Source organism: Condylura cristata, unplaced genomic scaffold (genome assembly GCF_000260355.1).
Source record: "Condylura cristata isolate star-nosed mole 26May11 unplaced genomic scaffold, ConCri1.0 scaffold00015, whole genome shotgun sequence".
Taxonomy (NCBI): domain Eukaryota; kingdom Metazoa; phylum Chordata; class Mammalia; order Eulipotyphla; family Talpidae; genus Condylura; species Condylura cristata.
Genome location: NW_004567116.1, coordinates 13,039,281 through 13,058,966, shown reverse-complemented (window position 1 = coordinate 13,058,966; position 19,686 = coordinate 13,039,281). Strand labels below are relative to the sequence as shown.

General features: G+C 39.8%; 1 protein-coding gene across 4 annotated transcripts in view; it reads right to left on the bottom strand.

Moving 5' to 3' along the window:
• Positions 1–19,686, bottom strand: part of LRRC4C (leucine rich repeat containing 4C) — a 387,426-nt gene that overhangs the window by 140,209 nt on the left and 227,531 nt on the right. The window contains exon 1 of one of the 4 annotated variants that reach the window (XM_004682898.2): positions 8,592–10,508. The exons of 2 other annotated variants lie outside the window; for them this stretch is intronic. The gene's annotated coding sequence lies outside the window, so the exon portion shown is untranslated. Of the gene's footprint in view, positions 1–8,591; positions 10,509–19,686 lie in introns of those variants that run through there. One more of the 4 variants, XM_012725672.1, reaches the window with a different exon arrangement.

The following is a 19,686-nucleotide window of genomic DNA, read 5'->3' as shown; positions in this document are numbered from 1 at the left end:
GCAATAAAGAAACAGAATCAGATGGCTAAATTCTTTTATATTCCCTATGGCAAGTTGGTCAAAATTGATGAGATAAGACAAATGAGCTTTTCCCAAGAAAACAATGCTTTCTCAGCATTTGTGGAGAACCAGAAGCCAAACTTAGAGTTAACCTTCTCTCACAGCTCTCCCCAACCCCTGATGCTTTAGCAAAAGGGATGCAGTAGTCAGGGAACATTACTTTGGAACTTTGGGAACTAATGCTGTTCAGAAGATCCAAAAGGATATAGCTAGATTAAAAAAGCTCAGTAAAGCATTAATATGACTATTCCCTTGTTTCCTATTATTATTAATAACCGTTATCTGAACTGGAGAGAAGTAAAGTTGAGCTAGAAGAAAATTTCTAAAAAGTCTACAAGAAAAGAAAATATTTTCAGTCAACATATTCAAGACCTTGAGGTTCACAAGTTAAAGGGTAACCTTAAATCAGAATTACTGTCTTAGCACTTAGCATTTTCTTCATCTAATCTAAATTCTTTTACTATTTTTATGGGATAGAGGAAGAAGTATCTTGGGAAGCATGAAATCAGAGTCTCTCCTGAGAATGACTTCCTGGTTCTCAGAAAACCAGGTGTTTACATGTTGTGAAAGTGACTGTTGCTCACTACATTTTTAAACCAGAAAATTTTCCCAAGAGGGGATTCTTTAATTCTTTTATTGTATGAGTCCAGATTGGGGATTACTCAGCCTTAAAGGTCAAGTCTTTTTTCAATAATCACTGATGAATAGGGAAGCCCACTGCAGACAGCAGTGCAAATTGGGTTATGCATAACTCCAAGTGTTCCTTCATTTTTACGAACTAGGCTCTTTGTGAACAGTCCATTTAAAGAAAATACATTGAAAAATCTGCAGTGAATCTATAAGCAGCTATAAATTGTAACATAAAGTATCCTTATTACACAACTATTTAATAACCTGGGATCTTCAGGCTATATGAGCTCATATTATCACATAAGGTCATTAAACCACCTTTCTATTGGGCTTGGCTTATATCAACTCTTGGTTACATTGTTCAGCCAGTGTATTTGATGGGAGATGACTAGAAGGTTAACAATTAGGAAAACTGGAGGAATAGACTGTAATGTTTTTATAGGGCAAAGTCATTTTGAGACATGGATTCCTAGAGGAATAAGAATAAGAGGTGACCTTAATGGTGAAATAATGACCTACATGACAAACTGAATCAAAGAAACCGCTTCACTTGAAGGTATGTCAGGTCAGTCCACTGATCTCTTGTTTCTACCACAATATACTGAGAACTCCTGTGAAATGTGTGACAGGAGTTCTGTGGGAGATGAAAAAATGAGTAAGATGAGGTCCATATGCTAAAAGAAGTCACCATCTCACAGTTGTTAGCTGAGTAATGAAAATGCAATAACAATGATAAGAACCATCACATATCTATGAATAAAATGGCTGTATAGTTGTTGAATAGGAGACTCAATAGGCCTAAAGGAGGCAAGAAAGATGATTTCCCAGGTAACTAACTATGAGATTTGACTATGAAGAAAAGGTGCTAGGTAAATAGAGAACTCTCACAAAGTCTCAGCTAAATCTAGGCCAGGCTATCTCCAGAAGACTGAAATGTTTACTACAGCAGGCTCAGAATGGAAGGAACACATAGTCAAAGCAGACCTACGTGTACCAAGAGAAGCACCTGGATTTTATGCTGTAGATATATTTATAGATCATAGTGAATGAGGCATTTGCTATTTATATTTTAGGACAATCCTTCTGAATAAAGAATGAATAATGGATTATATGGAAGAAAAGCCAACATCATCAAAGACTAGCTAGAAAGGTATTTAGGGGATAAATAATGGAATCTAGACTGACGGCCAAAAAAATCTGTTTAAAATGGAGAGTAAACTGATGAGTGCTTTGATGAATGATGGATATGAAGTGGTCAAAGAGATACTGATATCATCCAAAGATGAAAGCATAGAGGCTCCACAAGAGAGGCGATCAGCTTCAGTTGGTGTTCTACATTCCTACAGGAGACCAGATGTGTGGGTCTTGCTGGCCATAGAGCTTAAGGAGTCATTAACACTCACAAAGCGGCTGAAGGAGAGCAAGGCCCTGTGCCGTCTTTCAAAACAAGCAACTGACACCTCTCAGCACTGCAGAAACTGCAAACTGGACAGATTCCAAGGCGGGGGTGGGGGGGGGGCTTCCTGGAAATTTAAGGAGACAACAATGATTCCAACCTGAGGTGGACAATGGTATCAAGTATTACAGAGATCAAACATAATGAGGACTGAGATGGGACATGGATACCCACAATTGGGATCCCATTTATTTTGTGGGGTATTATAGCTAAAGGACGTATTTATGAGCACTGACCTGATTTTTTCATACAGCTCTGAATTTCCAGATAACCTCTGAACATTTTGAACAGCCTTTCAGTTGCTTAGTTATGCTTAGTCAGGGCAGTTATTCCTGAGTCTTTCTTAGAAGTCATTCCTTCTTCACTTGACACTCACACAAATTAACAAGAGACATTTGAACTACACATATGGCTACAGGTTTCCTTTCAGAAAACTGAGGAAAGTGAAACTGCAGACATCTCAATGACCGTGAAAAGAGTCATAGTGAGTGCCAGGTTAGAAGACAGTGAACTCCTGCATTTGTTACCAAGCCAACAATCTGAATGTCCAGATTCTGAAAACAGGTTCTAGATAATCATTTTTACAGCCAGCTCTACCACTTAGAGGCTATAAATCTCAGCCACATAACAGCCTATTTGTGTTTCAATTCCCTAAGAGAAATTAAAGAGATAAACATATGTTACATTCTTAACCTAGTGTCAAGTATACCGCCATAGGCAACAACCAGTGGTTACCATTGTTGCAAAGGAATGGCCATAATTTCCATAAATGTCCAAAACACATAGGTGTAGAAATCTGATATGGGCTTCTGTCAATGTTGAAATTATGTCTATTAATTCTGTATAAGTATTTTGTCAATTTTAGGTTTAATTATAAATCTGATGTTGAAAAACAACCAAAAACAGCATTACCGGTTTTGAAGTCAAAGTTGGCAAAATATCTTTGTTTACATACTTAGCAAATGTAAAGTCAAACTTCACTGGCTTTCGAAGAAATGTTTCCATTTCTATGGAAAATAACCAGAAATTTCAATGGACTAATGGTGAGTTAGCATTTATTTAGTATGAATCACGTGTCACTTAGACAACTTAGTTAACTTCCCAAATAACTTCAAGAAAAATGATCTCCACTTTGATTATTAAGGACACTAAGGAATAATAAAAGTAACAGTTCTTAGATAACAGGTGGAACAAAGTTGGAATACAATGTTTACCCCAAATTTAATTGTTTCCCCTACAAGCCCTCTAGAGACTGCTTTGACAATTTTATTCTGCAATTACCATTGGAATACTAATTCTGCCTTTCAGAATATTGTGCCTTTCAGAGTATTTTAGAATATATGGAGAATATCTTCTCCATATTTTAACAATAACTTGATTAGTATCTATGTCTAGTTAGGGATTATATATTGTTAATTCCTAATCATCTTGAATTCCCAGGTAGTCAGTTATAAATTCCAAATCCTAAAAACTTAATGCTTGAAGGAATCTTAGTTTTTAACTTTAAGAAAAGAGAATGAATATAGGGTTGACCAGAAAGAGATAAGGCAGCTTGTACAAATTACAGCTTAACACAGACAGTATGGTGAATAATGAAAATATATTGTATCAAAAAAAATCTCAGAGCTCAGTTTCCCCAGTGAAAGGAAACCACTATTTAATTCTTAGTGAGTGTGTGTATGTGGGAGAGAAAGAGACAGAGAGAGTGAGTCAGTCAGTGGCATTTGTCATTAAGCTCCTGTAGATTCCTAAAGGTATGTACACACACTTAAGTCTTTGAAGGAGGTGACTCTTCAACTAAATTCAGTTACTTAATCAAGGAATATTTATTGCATGCACACATTTGTCAGACTCTCTTATAAGTTGCTGAGGACATGTCAGAGAACAAATAAAATCCTTGCCCTCAGAGACCGTTACAATAACACTGTTTCAGCCACAAAATCTGCCTAACCGAATTTTAACTGTCAACTTTCTAGTTCTCCAGAGAAATCATTTTGAAGAAAAGAAAGATCCAATACACTCTTGATCCCCTTGGAGGGTTTTCAAAGACACTCTTTATAAATCATTATTCCTTTATGTCTGAATTATAAAATGCTTCACAATGACATGAAAGTATACATGGATAGATTACATTATCCACACATCACAAAGTAGGTCTCAATTTTACCTGAAGGGATGACATTCAGTAAGACACTTCCAAATATCTTTTTAAAGAGTAGGACATTACCACAAATAGTTGTCTCTGTGTTACTCCAACTTAATCTTGTCTATAGATTTTTCCTTTTTTTATCTATACTAACCTGAATTGAGATGAGCAGCTTCCTTCAAACAAGACCTTATCTGTTTTTTTTACAAACTGCATTCCCTAAACTAAAGTCAGAGATGCTCAATTTAAATGTGCATTTATTGAAAGCCTGCTGTGCATGACATATGCAATCGGGTTTTTCCTCACCAGCAGTCAGCCTCTTGTGGTTGCTATTACCTCTATCTTACAGATAAGCAAACAAGCTCAGAAAGGTTAAATGGTGCGTGTAATACACGTGGTCAGGTGGAAAGCTGAGTATTCAAATTCACCTAAGATATCAGAATCCAAGTTTATTGAATTTCTTAGTCAACTTTAAGAACCACATGAAAAAGTAAAATTTATAAAGTGGCAAGAACTTCCAGAGATGGTTTCCACCTCTTAAAATCAGTGAAAATGGTTATTCTTAGGATGCTTTCCAAAATGAAGACAGTTTCAAATTGTTTTTCTAATTGAAAGACTATGAACATCCAATGAGCATCTCTTCACCTTGACTATCTGATTATCACCCACAGGCATGACATCAAAATAACAATATTTAAACAGGAGAGCTCTTTTTCCCTCAAAACAAATCAGAACACAGGACTGCTATGATAGAGAATGAAATTATAAGCCGAGACTATAACTGACAGCCTCAGAAAACCACCGACAATTTGGAGTTGAAAAATTTAAATGCAAACAGTAAGATGTCTATTTCCACATGAAATGTTCTCGATCCCACCCACACACACTTTTGGGCTTATCTACAAAGTGAAAATATTAACTAACATAGGACTCCTTATAGCTAGCAAGACTCTAAATCCAAATTGTGGACTTGGGGTCTTAATGTTAGTAACAGCATTTTATACCTTCCAATTTAAGTTTAATGATTTTCTAGAAATTGGTCATTATTTTGTGCATTTCAGTTATAGACAATGTAACATGTAGCAGAAATGGCACACTTAATATACAAGAGTTATCTTCTGCAGCTTTAGACCTAAAGTGCTCATATCATAAAAACAGCATTACCCACACCCCCCTGCAAAAAAAAAAAAAAAAAATCTCACTTAAGTAATTTTTTGCTGAGACTTATCTTTCAATGCTTTAAGGAGAAAAACATCACTTAGTTTACAATTTGAAGCAGCTTTTTGTATAATAAATAAATGATAGTGGCAGCGTATTTGTCCTGATGAGTCTCCCAAAGAATCTGGCAACTACTGCCAGAGTAATTGCACATTCCCTAGTTCTCAAGCGAAACCACTAGAATCGTTAAAGTGCTTGACCAGCTTGTATTCATCCACAAGGTTAATCCAAACTGATTTGAGAATAACCACACAGGCAGCCATCCAAACAGAGCCTTTCATGCTTGGAACTTTACATAACATTGCTCAAAAACATTCTACAAATCAGACCTTGCCATTCTACCTCACAGACAACGGAGGGTGAGAGGCATTAAAAACATGGTCCAAAAGGTACCACCCCCCACGAAAAAGAGCACGATATTGGAAAAGGTAACTTCAAAACCTGTAAAGCCAGCAGCTTTCTGGGCCTTGAGTCCTCTGCAGAACCTCAGACTACCACTACCTACCTACTCAAAAGGCTACACAGTAGGAACCAACCTTGGCTTTGACATCAACACATAAGGTAGGTTTCTAAGTCCCACCAAGGGAGCCCCATAGTTCCTCCATCAGTTCAACAAACAAGCACCCTAACTTGTAGGGCCAGCTCTGACTGCCAAACCCAAAGAGCTGAGCCCAGCTGAGCTGTAGGACTCTCTGAGTCTGAAGTCATTTCCCAGCCAGCAAAGCGATGTCATCCTGAGATGCTCTGTCACCTCAGACCTAAAGAACCCATATTGGAACTAGGTGGGAGGACTCGCTTCAAACTACCATTTCTAACAACTGCTACCCCCACCCCTCCACCACCCTTCCCTGTGTTCCTAGCTCCAGAAAAGTTTGCAGGTGTGTGCAGGGAGCACATCAGAAACGTGACCATGGGAAAGAGGGGAATGCACTTGGAGGAGCAGTGAAGAAATGGATGTCATAAAAAAGAAAAAAAAAAAAAAGAGCCCCTGATTGGCAGAACCAGGATGATGGCAAAGCTGGGTTTCCCACTGAAAGCCCGGCCTTGAACTCTGCAGTCAAAGCCTTCCCAGCACACATTTCCTTGTTCCTTGTCAGTGGTGCTAAGTTGCCACAGAGCAAGAACTTAACATAACTCCTGTCAATTTATGACCACAAGTGGTGATTTCACTGTGGCCACGCAAAGCAGAACAAGCAAGCAGACAAACTGCAGAGATTTATAAGGTAGGCAGCAGCCTACACGGGGCTCAGGGGAGGGGGTGGGGGGCCCTGCATGGTTATTTTCATAGGTTGGTAAATTTACTGCCTGATCTGTGTCCCAACAGGAAAACATGTGTCCAGAAAAAATTAGAGAAGTGCTCAGCTGTAGGCTAGTTTAGTTAAGGAGTAATGAAAAGGATAAGAATAGATGATGTGAGTGAAAAGAACAGACTCAGAGGCTTTTAGCAGGGTGTTTCTGGTTTCTATTATCACCTCCCTTCTATAAATCTAACTCCACAGAGACTTAATGACTCTCCAGGGACCACCACTCACTGCAGTAAAAGTGTCCAACACCAAGAAGGGTCTCTGGAGACAGCCTTTCATCTCCTCTGGGATATGCCAGGGCTGTGGCTCTTACAAGTTTTTAATAGTATTAATGCTAGGGTTGTCTGAACTCTGCCATTAAAGAAAAGAATGAAAAAAAAAAAAAAAAGCAAAACAGACTGAATATTAGAGATGGGCTACCCTCAAGGTCCAGGATGTTAGAGTTTATTTCAAGCCCTCAGGACAGTCAGCTTCCTTTGACCCTTCTAGATAATATATCAGCTGTGGGGACTGAAGTAACCACTCCATGTGTGGTCTATTGATCCCAAACTGACTTCTCCCCTGTTGTAAGGCTTGTATGAGTCCCGTGTGTCCAACAGCTCAGCCATTCGCCAAAGAGTTACAGCTTCTCTAGTCCTCAGTTTCCTCTTTTATTGGCATCAGCTCTCTGAGGAGTCTTTTTACTCTGAAGTTATATGGGTTTATGATTCTGACAGAAGGCCCCAGAGAGGAATACAGAAGGGTGAAGAGGAAGAGTTTTGTTATAGAAGAAATAAAAAGCCAGCTCAACGACCCAGGCAGTTATGGGGAAGGAAGGAGATGGAAACCTGGGTGGCCCCACAGGCCTGGGACACTAAGCATCGTTTTTTATTTTTTTTTAACTGACTTTTCCTTAAAACTACACTGGCATAGGGCAAGTATTGGTACTCAACACATAGATCGTTCCTTCAGCACCGTTATCTATTACCACAGGACACTTGACTTGTGTCTCTTTCTCAAAAGCCCTGAACTGGTGATGCTGGGAAGGTTTCTGGCAAAATCCAAGTCAAATGCTCATCTAGAATCTCTTATGGCCTTTCTGTTAACCACCGAAGTGGGGAGTTAGAGGGGAGTAGGTGGGGGAGCAGAAGGCCCGCCTCCCCTTCTTAGCAGGTGAGAGTCTAATCACCTGAAGACCACACCTGAGTATGTGCAAGCCAGAGAGCCTGGGGAAAGTGCAGCCACCTCTCTCTACCACTTCCTTCCTCATATTCACTCTCCCTCCCTCCCTCCATCCACCCACCAGTCAGAAACCATCCTTCATCTGCTTGGTTATTATCATATTTTTGTGTTAATACATTCTGTTGATCTGCAATGTCAGGTTGGATAATGAAATTTAAAGTGGGTCCCTTCGATTTCCAATGGTTAAACATGTTGGCATCTCACTCCAGGCTGCCATGCAACTTAAATGCATTCGAGAGTGTCAATCACGTAACACAGGCACCCCACACTGCAGCAGCTTTCTTGGGGAGATTTTTTTTCCCTCCCCTGGTGAACATTTGCAAAGGCATTTGGCCAGGATGCAGACAACTGCATCATGATAGCAAACCAGCTTATCAGTGAGCTCAGACTGATGGAGCAAATGCGTGGGCCACCCTCGTCCTTATTTCCTGGCCCCCAACAGCTAGAGCTTTAAACATTAAATAAATGGGGTGTGTGGGGGGGGATACAGGGTTCAGGGAAACTTAAACCATGGGCATTTTCTTCACCAATAAATAAGAAAATAAGGATCACTCACTGTATTTTAGACTGAGCACAGCAACATCCGGATGGGAATCCAGGTGGTTAAGAACTAGCAAACACGCATGATCTTGACACCAAAAAAAAAAAAAAAAAAAAAAAGAGGGGGGGGGAGAGGAGGAGGTTGATGAAGACAAATCCAGCTGCAATTATCCGTCAATTTTAGTCAACATAGGCACAAATCCAACTGTGCTCTGCTGGTTTCTTTGACCCAATCAATGCCTCATTCTACCGCGGTCAACTTTTCTTCTGTGAAATTTCTTTGCAGATGTATTATTAATTTCCTCTCTTGTGGGAAATTCAAAAAGAAAAGAAAACACCACCGTATCAGGTCTTTACTTTCCTAAAAAAGCCCCAAACTTTTCATTCCACAAATTATCTCCTTGGCTTACTTTCTCCCTTAGAGAAAAATGAACATACTTTTTCTTTGTGGATCCTCCGCTCTCCATTTCCAATCATCCTTTTGGGGAGGGGGGGGCAGCTGTTTTATTATTTATTTATGTCAGAACACACCAACCCCCGCGGGTCTGACACTGGTTTATTTCATTTTTCAATTCTCCCTGTATGCACATAGACACATTTGTGTTAAGATCCAGGTCTCACGGGAAAAAGCTTCCTTCTTCTTTCTTGAACAATCAGTTTATCCACCGCGTTCCATTCCAAAAGAGAGCTGCGTCCCGCATCCTTCATTTTTGCAAGGTACCCAACCGCCACCGCCACCGCCACCAAAAAGTCTCATTTTACATCTTGGATTCCTCTCCCCGATCACCCCCCTTCGAGGAATTTGGGGATCAACTCCCCCCACTCGCCACCCTTCTGGCCGGCCCCTTCTCCAAAGATCTGATTAGATTTCTCATCACAACCCAGTGCGCAATTGGATTTTTGATTTCAGCCACCCGGCCAGCCACCTTCCCCTCTCCCTCCAAACTCCCTGCTATATCCTGTCTCCTTCTCTCTACCGCCTCTGCAATTTCATAATCTCACGTTAAATGGAGTGCGGGGGGCGGGGGCGGAGGTAGTGGAGGAAAATTTCAAGGCTCCGTCAGCTGTCAAGAAGAAACCCATTCCTCTCCCACCCACCCCCCCCCCATCCGCTACTTTTTCTTTTCTTTTCTTTTTTTTTTAAGGCTATGGGTGGCTCTCCTCTCCTCTGTCCCCGCCCCCACCCCGGCACCCGGTCCAGCTCCTCCAGGTGTTGCAGAACTCCGCGAGCAAGGCCGGATCACGGGGGAGACGCGTGACGCGGTCCCTCGCCGGTGGCCCCTGCCAGCCCCCGGGTCCCCTTCTCCTCCATCAGCGCGCAGCGGATCCGGAGGCGCCTCGGCGAAATAAGTTCAAATTGGGCTTTTATTTCAAATGGGGAGGGCGAGGTGAGGGGACCGGCGGGGCGTTAGACAAATTAAAAAGAATAATTAGAAAAGGGAAAAGAAAATGGAAAACGGAACGAAGGCGGTTAAAAAAAAAATCTTAATCGCTGGCTCCTCTTATCCTTCGCGAATGAAACTGCAGTTTTGATCTCATTCCCAGCTGCGTCGGGTACATTTTAGAGCCACAAGTTGGTTCCTCTCCGCGCAGACCTTCGCGACGCCGGCTAGTCCAGGGCGAGCAGACGCGTTTTCGGGCGCGCAGCGGCCCCGCGCAGTCCCTAGCGCCATCGCCCAGGCTCGGGGCTCCCCGCGCGGCAGCAACCTGGGTCCCCTTCCATCCGCTTCGGCTTGAACTCTCTTCCTCCCCCTCCTGCTCCGCTTTTCCCTCCTTCACCCCAAATAAATGTATGCGCTCCCGGTGCCGGCGGCAGGTCCTGCCAGTCTCTAGGCTTTTTATCCGCCGGTCCCACGTTCCGACGTTTAGGGTCCTACCTCCCCAAATCTCCTCTCGGACTGCAGTCCCCTACCCTCTTCGGCCCCTCTTTCTTTCCCCCTTTCCTTCCCCTTTCTCTGCTTGTGATCAGTAAAATACAATTACCCAATTACCTCCCATCATCTTAGCACTGATTGGTCAATTGCATTAACACTTGAAGTCAGGGAAGACGGGATTGGAGCTTCTGCGGCGTGGCACCGCTGCCCCCTGCAGGGCAGAGCCAGAACCGCTGCGTTCCGGAGCAACCCCCTCTCTGAGGGGGTTAGGAATAGGCGAAGAAACTCAGGAGTTGTGTGGGAGAAGTTGCCAATTTTTTCTAAAAACCTGCCTCTTTGCATCCTGAAAGCGAGGAGTTTGAGCTACAAAGGGAAAGACACTGAAATTAAATCGCCACTAGGATTCAGAAATATCACCAAACACACCAAGCTGTTGCTTGCAGATTGTTAGGCAAGGGGGCTCTGCCCCTCCCCTAGTCAGGCAGGCAGGTGACTAAGTAAGGATTAATCCTGGGCTATTGCCTGGGAAGGCTGATCACAAAGAATCCAGGAGTAGCTGAAAAGCTGTTTGGAAGGGAGCGGGTGGCCTAGCGGGATAATGTCACCGGGAGAAAGCGCTGTACGGTGAGATAGGAGCTTTCAGCCTAGGCAGTGTTGCAGTAAATTGGCCTGTTCAGTTTGTACAAGACATCCAGGACAGCTTGACAACTCAATTCCAACATCCCTCCTCCTGGATGTGGGCTTCTCCATCAGCTCACCTTAGGATGGCACATTTCAACTTCCCAGCGTGTTTTAGAAAAATGAGGGGGGTCCCTAAAAATTTATATTTATTTTGGTTTCTTCTCCACTATAGAATGGTCAAAAGACCTTTCATATCTGTGTCACCAAGAACTATATAATTATCATGAGGCATAAATCGGCATATTCATTTTATGACATTAAGGTATGTGACCTTGAAATATGAAATGGCTAAAATGAGGAATAATAATTTCAGTAAGACAAAATTACATATGTTGGAGACAAATTAGTATTCCTCTGTTTCAAATTCTCTGATTAACCATCTTCTAAAGATGATCTTTGTTTTTGAGAGATCAGAGTATATACTTGGTTTAAAAAATAATTTTAGACAAATTGAGTAAATCATAGTGAGAATTGGCATGTGCAGAAAGGAAAAAAATTACTAAGGAACATCAGAGGTATATCCAATTATATATATATATATATATATATATATATATGGGGGTGGGTGAGTCTTTCTTTGAAGGTTTTCGAGTTTGGTTTATTATCATTTCCCCATCATTTGGGAGAGTTTGGATATAGATATACATGGTCTCAGATTGTAAAACTGTTGAGGGTTAATGGCATTGCTTCTATTTTGTAATAAGTGCTGTTTTGATTGATTCAAAACACTAGTGGGCAGTTGACTATAGCTTTAATTTATCTTTTGAATTGCTTATCCTTATATGCCAATTATAGCCGATTAGTTAATAAATCATTAGAAGTTTATTCACCTGTTTCTCAAGATGGCTTCAAAGGATCCTACCTGGTGTCTCTAAAGTAAGCTAGGAACCGTGTGCAGTACAAAATTTCTTGTTGGAGACAGTGACTGTAATTTGTTCTTCAGTGCTGCTTATTAGCTACTTACTGGACATCTTTAAAGCCTTTCTGAATGAATTAATTTATCAAAGAAGACGGGAAGGATCAGTGCTACTTAGCCAAAACATGAAAGGAAAGGCTTCCTATTGTTCTTTTCCTTCCATTCAGTGGTGACAATTGCTTTTCTCCTATCAGTTATTCCTGTATACTGTATGATCTTGTCTTAATCATGTGACTTCAGTACTTGATTCAGACTTATCCAGTGATTACTGAGCATAGATGGCATGGCCTTTTGCTGACTCCCCATTTATATCACTTTGTTTAAAATTCAGAACAGCACTAAGAAAGATTTTAAAGTTGGGAAAAGTTAGCTGAATGCAACACAATGAGTAAATGAAACAGTGAAGTTTTGAATTCAGATCTACCCAATTTAAATTTTTAAAAGTTTCTCTACACTTAGGTTTTAGGAATGTTAAGAAACCATAGCAGTCATGAGCATGTAGCTGGCATTATCAGCACTGAATCTCAGAAGGGCGCGGGGTTGGCGTTATCCCGTTTGTCACTGAAAAACTTAATCAAAGAGAAGTGGAGCAAACACAAAACTGTCATACAAATACACATGCATTGCTAATATTTATTGGTTGCCAGGTGCTACTTTCAGGATGCAAATGAAATTTCTTGTATCCCTCTCTTGGTTCTTCAAATAAGCACTAGCATGCACACTTCCTGTTTACAGGAGAAAGACCTAAATGATGGAGTAACTCACCCACCTGGCTTCAGACACTATCTTAAAAAGCTTAGCTAAAATAGAAGGACTTTGGTGGGAATGAAGGGCTGGTCATCTTATAATCAGAAAAACAAAGTAACAAATAGAATGAATTCAATAAAACAGAAGCTATGGATGTATCTATTTGAATATTCATTTGTTTTAACAAGCTACAGGCTACTCTATTAAGTATAAAACACAAGATTTGAGTCTTTATCTTACAATTTTGGGATAAATATTCCCTGTTCACTCCCAAGTAGATTAAACAGGGACCAGAATATTCTGTGAGATAACTATATCAAGGTTACCTCCATAGTCACACATAAGGACATATGAATTAATTTATTTAGATCAACTTAATATGTAAACAACTTTAGTGACAAAATGCCATATTGAGTGCAAAGGGTGGTATGACTTACAATATTAATATATGCCTCTTTGGCATAAGATTATTTTAAAGAAATAACAGGAGCAGTTCTAAAAACCAATATGTTATCCTTTTATAAGACATTTACATTTATAAGAGATCTCCATTTTTAAGGATGTCTCCCATCTGTAACAGGAAGTGGAAGATGACCAAATTTCTACAAAGCATTACCAGTGGAGATGGTGTTGACTTAAATCTGCACAACTATTCCCTGTTTGCTTTGCCTAATAACCTTCCTCCCTTCAACACCTTTTATTTTTAAGTAAAAATGATATTTAAGGTGGTGTCTTTGTAACACAGGCATCATGTTATAAGGGGAAGTTAACATGTTTCTCACCCCACTTAACGAGGGGCCAAAATAAGGGGCCAGGTGGGTTTAGAACACAGACAGTAGGTAGGCTCTGGGGAGACACAGGAAGAAGGGCTGGCTTGCTTCTTGGCTTTGGAGTTGCACTAGAAACTTGGGGAGCTTAGGGGAGACACATGAGGAGATGTGGGGAGGGTGACAGTGGCAGCTGTTACCTTGATTTGTGCTTCGATGTTGTTTTTTCCATCCCAAACTTACCTGTCTCTTTTTGTCCCTTCTTAAATCTCCCCACCAGGATGTATCTAAGATTTGCAGCAAGATTTTGGATCTTAGCAGCTCTGTTTCAGGCTCACCATGTTTGACTGGGCATTTACCCACCAGGGGATGGGTAATTGGGGGTATATTATTATGACACAAATCTCCCTTTTTCTGTTCTCTATGCACACTAATTCTATAAAAGTTCCTTCAGACTAAGTCTGCTTTGCTTTGGGGCACACAGACGGCCTGACCCTTTTAAAGTGGGCAAGTCTGGGGTTTCAGGGTGCTCCTCAGTCCATGTGCCACAGCGAAAGACTTTCAAGGATTTGTTTGGTTTCTCTGAGATCTCCACACAAACAGGAGATATACATGCTATTAAATTTCAGTCTTTTTTCATCCTGTTTATGTGGTTTTTATATTATGGCTAGAGGAGGGAAGAAAAGAATCTCAGTCATGAAACTAGGCTAGAGGGAAAATGTTTTTTCTTCACTTAAATGGGAACTTAGTGCTGTGTCAGGCTACTAATATTCCAAGGATGTTGTATTTTAGAACTAGAAGATGTCCTAACAGCCATTTATTCTTTACTCCTTGAAATAGAGATAAAGATTCTAATGTCAAGTAGCTCTGCAAATTTCCGCTCTTCTTTTATAGTAGCTTCCATGATGCTTTCTCCTTCCCAGCTCCCATTCCATATTGTCTTACTTTTCTGGGCTCTCATACTTAATTTTAAATAATAATAATAATAATTACCATTTAATCATAGCTTATGAGTGCCCAGCATAGTTCTAAACAAGTTACAGAAGTCATCTCATGCAATTGCCCCAACAATCTGCTAAAGTGGGTACAATTACCATCCCATTTTATAAATAATGAAAATGGAGTTAAAGTAAGACACTCAAAAAAGCAACAGAGGATACTTAACCAGAGACATTTTGCAGGGGTGGAGTGGGGAATGGGATCAAAAATGGGGGCGGTGGGGAGGGGAGTGCACGGGATTATGGTGATGGCACACGGGTGACTTGGTGATGGGAAATCCGCGGGGATTACAATTGAGATGGAAAAAAAAATGTAAACTGTTATAAAATAAAAAACAAGGAAAAAAAAGCAACAGAGGAAGGAATTTTAACTCAAGTTATTTTTCTTTAGAGGTCAGTTCAGAGAGATAAATTTGTAAAAAATATATCCTATTTTTACATATGGCAATGGACAAAGCTGATTTTCCTCATGGCAGATTGCCCCGTGAACTATAATTGATTCCATAACCTTATTATTATTATTACTTTGTATTTCTAATGCTTTGCACTAGTTGAATGAATGAATGCCTAAGATGATGGTAATAGGAAATCAAGTAGCTAAGAAAAGGAATCAGATAAAAATCACCACAGGAGACAGAACATGGGTCCACATGACTGAGGGCTATCAGAATTCCAGAGAATTCTGCCAAACAGAAACCGGACATCCCCTAAAAGGAGAAGGTAACAGAAACCTTTATGAAACAACAAATATCAACCTGCAAGGACCAACTCCCCAAGTCAGAAAAAGCCCATGGAAATAGGATACTTCTAGGACACAGACCTCGCCCATCCTGCCTGCTGCTCCTGTTAGCAGTGTATTTCAATACATCCACCTGTTCTGTTCTCTTTCTCTACTTTGTCTCATTCACCCTTGTGCCTCCAACTTCACCCTGATCTCCCCATAATACTTAAGCAACCGTTACACAGAAAAACATGCCACCAAAAGAAATAGTTTGGTTATAAAATTATGACTTCTATATCAGTTAGCTATGGCTGGATAGTAGACTATCCCCAAACTTGGTAGGTAAAAACAGCAATTTTACTATTTCTCAAATTTGCTGACTTTCCAGTGGCTAAAAACAGCTAGTTGAACTCACTTCCAGGAATGGGGCAGGGCATTCCATGCATAATGGGAAATTGCTGGAAAGTTCCATAACAAGGAGAAAGGAAGAATCAGATTGATGATTGCAATTGCCCACAACTTCCACCCTTTACAAATAACAAGGTCTTCAGTGATTTACCCGGCATTACAGTAAAGAAAATTCTACAGATAAGGCATCATTTAATTCAATCAATGAATATTAATTTCCCATTTGTATTGCATATTGGGAAGCTCTCACTCATTCTTCTGCTGTTGCTGCTTTCTTCATCACATTTGTTGATACTACTCAGAAATGCTTCCTACATCTGCCCAATTCTCTCTACTATATTACTTTAAGGATACTACTAGGGTATCCTTTAGTAAGGTTAAAAATAAGCCCCAATTCCTCACTCAGCAGGCATGTCTGGGAGGCTTGGATAGATAAGGGAATTGATAAATAAGGTTGCCATGGGAACTGGGCCATAAAACTCACCATGGACTGGAAAAAAAACAGCCCAATTCCAGGAATGAGGACAAAGTCGGATCATCGATGTCAAAGATCAATGCACAAGAAAGCAGTTATTGGAGAGAAAGGGTGGCCCCAGTAAGAATGTCCATGAACATGCAAACTGAAAAGAGAGCCTCAAGCCAGTTCTCAGTACAGACAAACTTTGCACGTCCTTGCTCCCCTTTGCAGAGTTTTCAAACAATGTGTCCTTTCTGTCCTTCGTCCTGTCTTTGCTGAATTCTTTCACCCATATGCTTCTGGCTATCACTCCAATCTCCCCACCATAGCGACTACTCTCAGGTTCCTCTCTGGATTCTGCCACTAGCCTATCTTTTAGTCCATTCCATCCCATCTCTAGCATCTGTTAGTTTCTGGACAAAAATAAACTGATGGGAAAGTTTAAAGGAAGACATAAGAAAGGAAGACCATAATGACAAACCACACACTGGGGAAACTTTTTGTAATGCATAAAGCAAGGATTTGTCATCTAAATACATAAATAAAACTTCGAAATAGGGCCTTCTCTGGTAATTGCAATGGGCTAAACTACAGCATTATGAAGGTATCCATAGCCACTGCAGCACTAAGTTCGATCCCCAGCCATGGAGCTGACCCACATGGCTCAGCAATTCTCTTCTGTTTCACCTGCTGCTCTCCTCAGTGGTGGTGTATTTCAGTTGATTTGCCTGTTCTGCTCCCCACTCTGCCTCTGGTGAATCCTCTTACCTCATCCCCACCGCCATATCTCTGTATGCCTCAGCTCTTGTATGCATAAATAAATACATCTTTAAAATACATATATAGGCCCTCCCTGGTGGCGCAGCGGGTTAAAGCACAGCACAGAGAAGCTTAAACCACTTCCGCATGAGTTCCCGCCTGCCCCGGAGGTGACCACATGGTGTGGCAGACCTCTCCTGACCCGCCCGCTGCTCCCTTCAGCAGTGCACCTCGTCTATCTGCCTGTTCTGTACCCCACTCTGTCTCTGGTGAATCCTCTCACCTCCGCATCTCTGGCCTGTACCCCAGTTCTGTACGAATAAATAAATAAACCTTAAAAAAATACATATATAAATACCTGTTAGAAATCAATGAGATAAACAACCTTAGACTTGAGTGAACAAACAAAACATACACAAAACAATGCATAACTAATTCACAGAAGAACTGGTTATTTTAACTATGTAACTATGCTGTACGTATTTTAGTTATTACTTAACTCCATGACTGCCCTTTGGTCTCTAAGTATATTTTGATTAAATGAATGATCAACTTTTTATTTGGTCAGGAGAGGAAAGTAGGTAGTTTACAACCTACAAACTACAGCCCATAGCAAACAAGGATGATATAATATGGTTAGAATTCTATCTGACATAACTCTAAAGGACCAGAAACACAGAGAAGGCAACATACTAGCTGTTGAGAGGCTATCATGGAGGTTTCAAAAATATATATGAAATGTGTTAAAAGCTTCGTGAATGGTCTATTCGGTTAGTAAATGCAGAATTACCCATTTTGTAATCAGAGGGCAGAAGATGCACATTTCAAGAGAAAATAATCTATGGCCCAAAGATTAGAGGGTTAAAAGCAGAGTTAAATGACATACTCAGTTGTGGAGATAAAGAAATAGTCATTATAGTATCTCAGTCACAAATGCCTGGGAAGAAAGTGTGAGTGAAGGATGACTCACTACCAGTGCAATGGACCTAAGTGATTAGCAGCTGAAAGAAACAAAATTATGGCAATTTGCAATACTTCCCTCCTATGGCCATTCTGAATTAATTTAGACCTCCTTACATTTTAGAAATCCTTTTTTAAATGATGACCCAAGGTCTTGCAGAATGCAACCTCCTTTATTATATGTTTTTAAAAGACATGGTATTTGTGCTTAGAAACTACATGGTAGTTTTATATATATATTTTGTACTGTCTAAATTAGGATTCTTTGCACCAAGAATAAAATTGCCCATAAAGGTATGTTTAATATTTCACCAGGAATTAGTAGATGGTGTGAATCCAGTTGTGTAATTTGGAAGACAGCTGCCTTTTTTATCTAGCTAAATCAGCACTTGATATTAAACAACTCCTAAAAAATTCCATTTTATTTCAATATTAACAATGCAATACAGATTCAAGAAAGGATAGTCTTGTTTTCCCACCATATTACTATTGTGTTTTCAGGAAATGAAGTGCATACATTTCAAAATTCAGTTCACTTTGTATGGAAGGATTTTTAGCATATCTATGATTCCAGGCTTTTAGCTGACTTACAGCACATGTTTCCAATAATGTTAAGCAATCTACATTTTAAAAAGTCCATGTTTCTAACATTTTTGAGGGCAGCAAATGACTAAGAGATGCTGAAGATTACAAAAATAATTTATAATATTTATACAAAAAATTAAAAGACCTTTATTGCTTGCATTAGATAATTCTCCAAAATAAGAAACGAGCAAATATATAGAATATTATTTGGAGTTGACTTTCCAAATTGAAAAAGGTAGGGGGCCTTACACTCACTACACAGATCTTTTTAACACACTAACAATTGTGTGAATTTTTGTAGGAGAAATGTAATATAAATATTCTTGAAGATGAAAATTGTGAGGTGTGTCATCTTATTGAATGGAGTAAACTCTGGATGACTGTTCAGTGATTGAGTGTTTGACATTTTATTGCAACTGCAATTGACAATCTTCCTGAAAAAGATTTTTATTGAAATATAAAAAAAAAATTTAGACATTTGTCTTTTAAGAAGCTATGCACTTTTTGGCATTTTCCCTTTCCTTATTCACTCTCTGTAAGCCTAATACCTAATCTTAGTTATTTCCCTCCTTCAAGAAGAAAGATACTAAATAAAAATTGCCTATAGGTGATAATCAGCAATTTATTTCACTCTGATCCAATCTATTTATTAAACACATTTGACTGAGTATCAATTTCAGTGGGTCCTGATGCAATTTATTATCAACTTTTCATTATTTTTCAGTGCTGCTTATATTTTTAGAAGGGATTCACGTATACTGAGGAAGGGGGTGAGCTTGATCCAAGAACGAACATGGACTAGTGCTACAGGAGAAGCTAGTTTAGTACTATATAGACTTGAGTTCGGATTTGACAAACCTTTCTTTGTACTGCAGTAGAACTGCAAATACTATATGGTTGGAAGGGAAGGAGTCAAGAAATAACACTTCATAGGACCATCCAGATCTGTTTAGTTTTGCTTTTTTTTTTTTTTTTTAATAAAATTCATCCAAAGGACAAAGGGACATCATTGAGGAATATTAAGTTAAGAAGTAACTGGGTAAGTTTTGGATTTTTCAAAGATATTTTTAAGTTACATTTTATAGACAATTTAAAGAAAAGAAACAGGTGGTGCTAGGAGAGAAAACAAGAAACTCTGAAACGTTAGGAAGACCCAAAACAGGCACAAACTTTGGGGTTGAAGAGAAAGAGGTGAATATAAGAAATGCCAAGTGTCAGAATCTGAGAAATTGTATTTA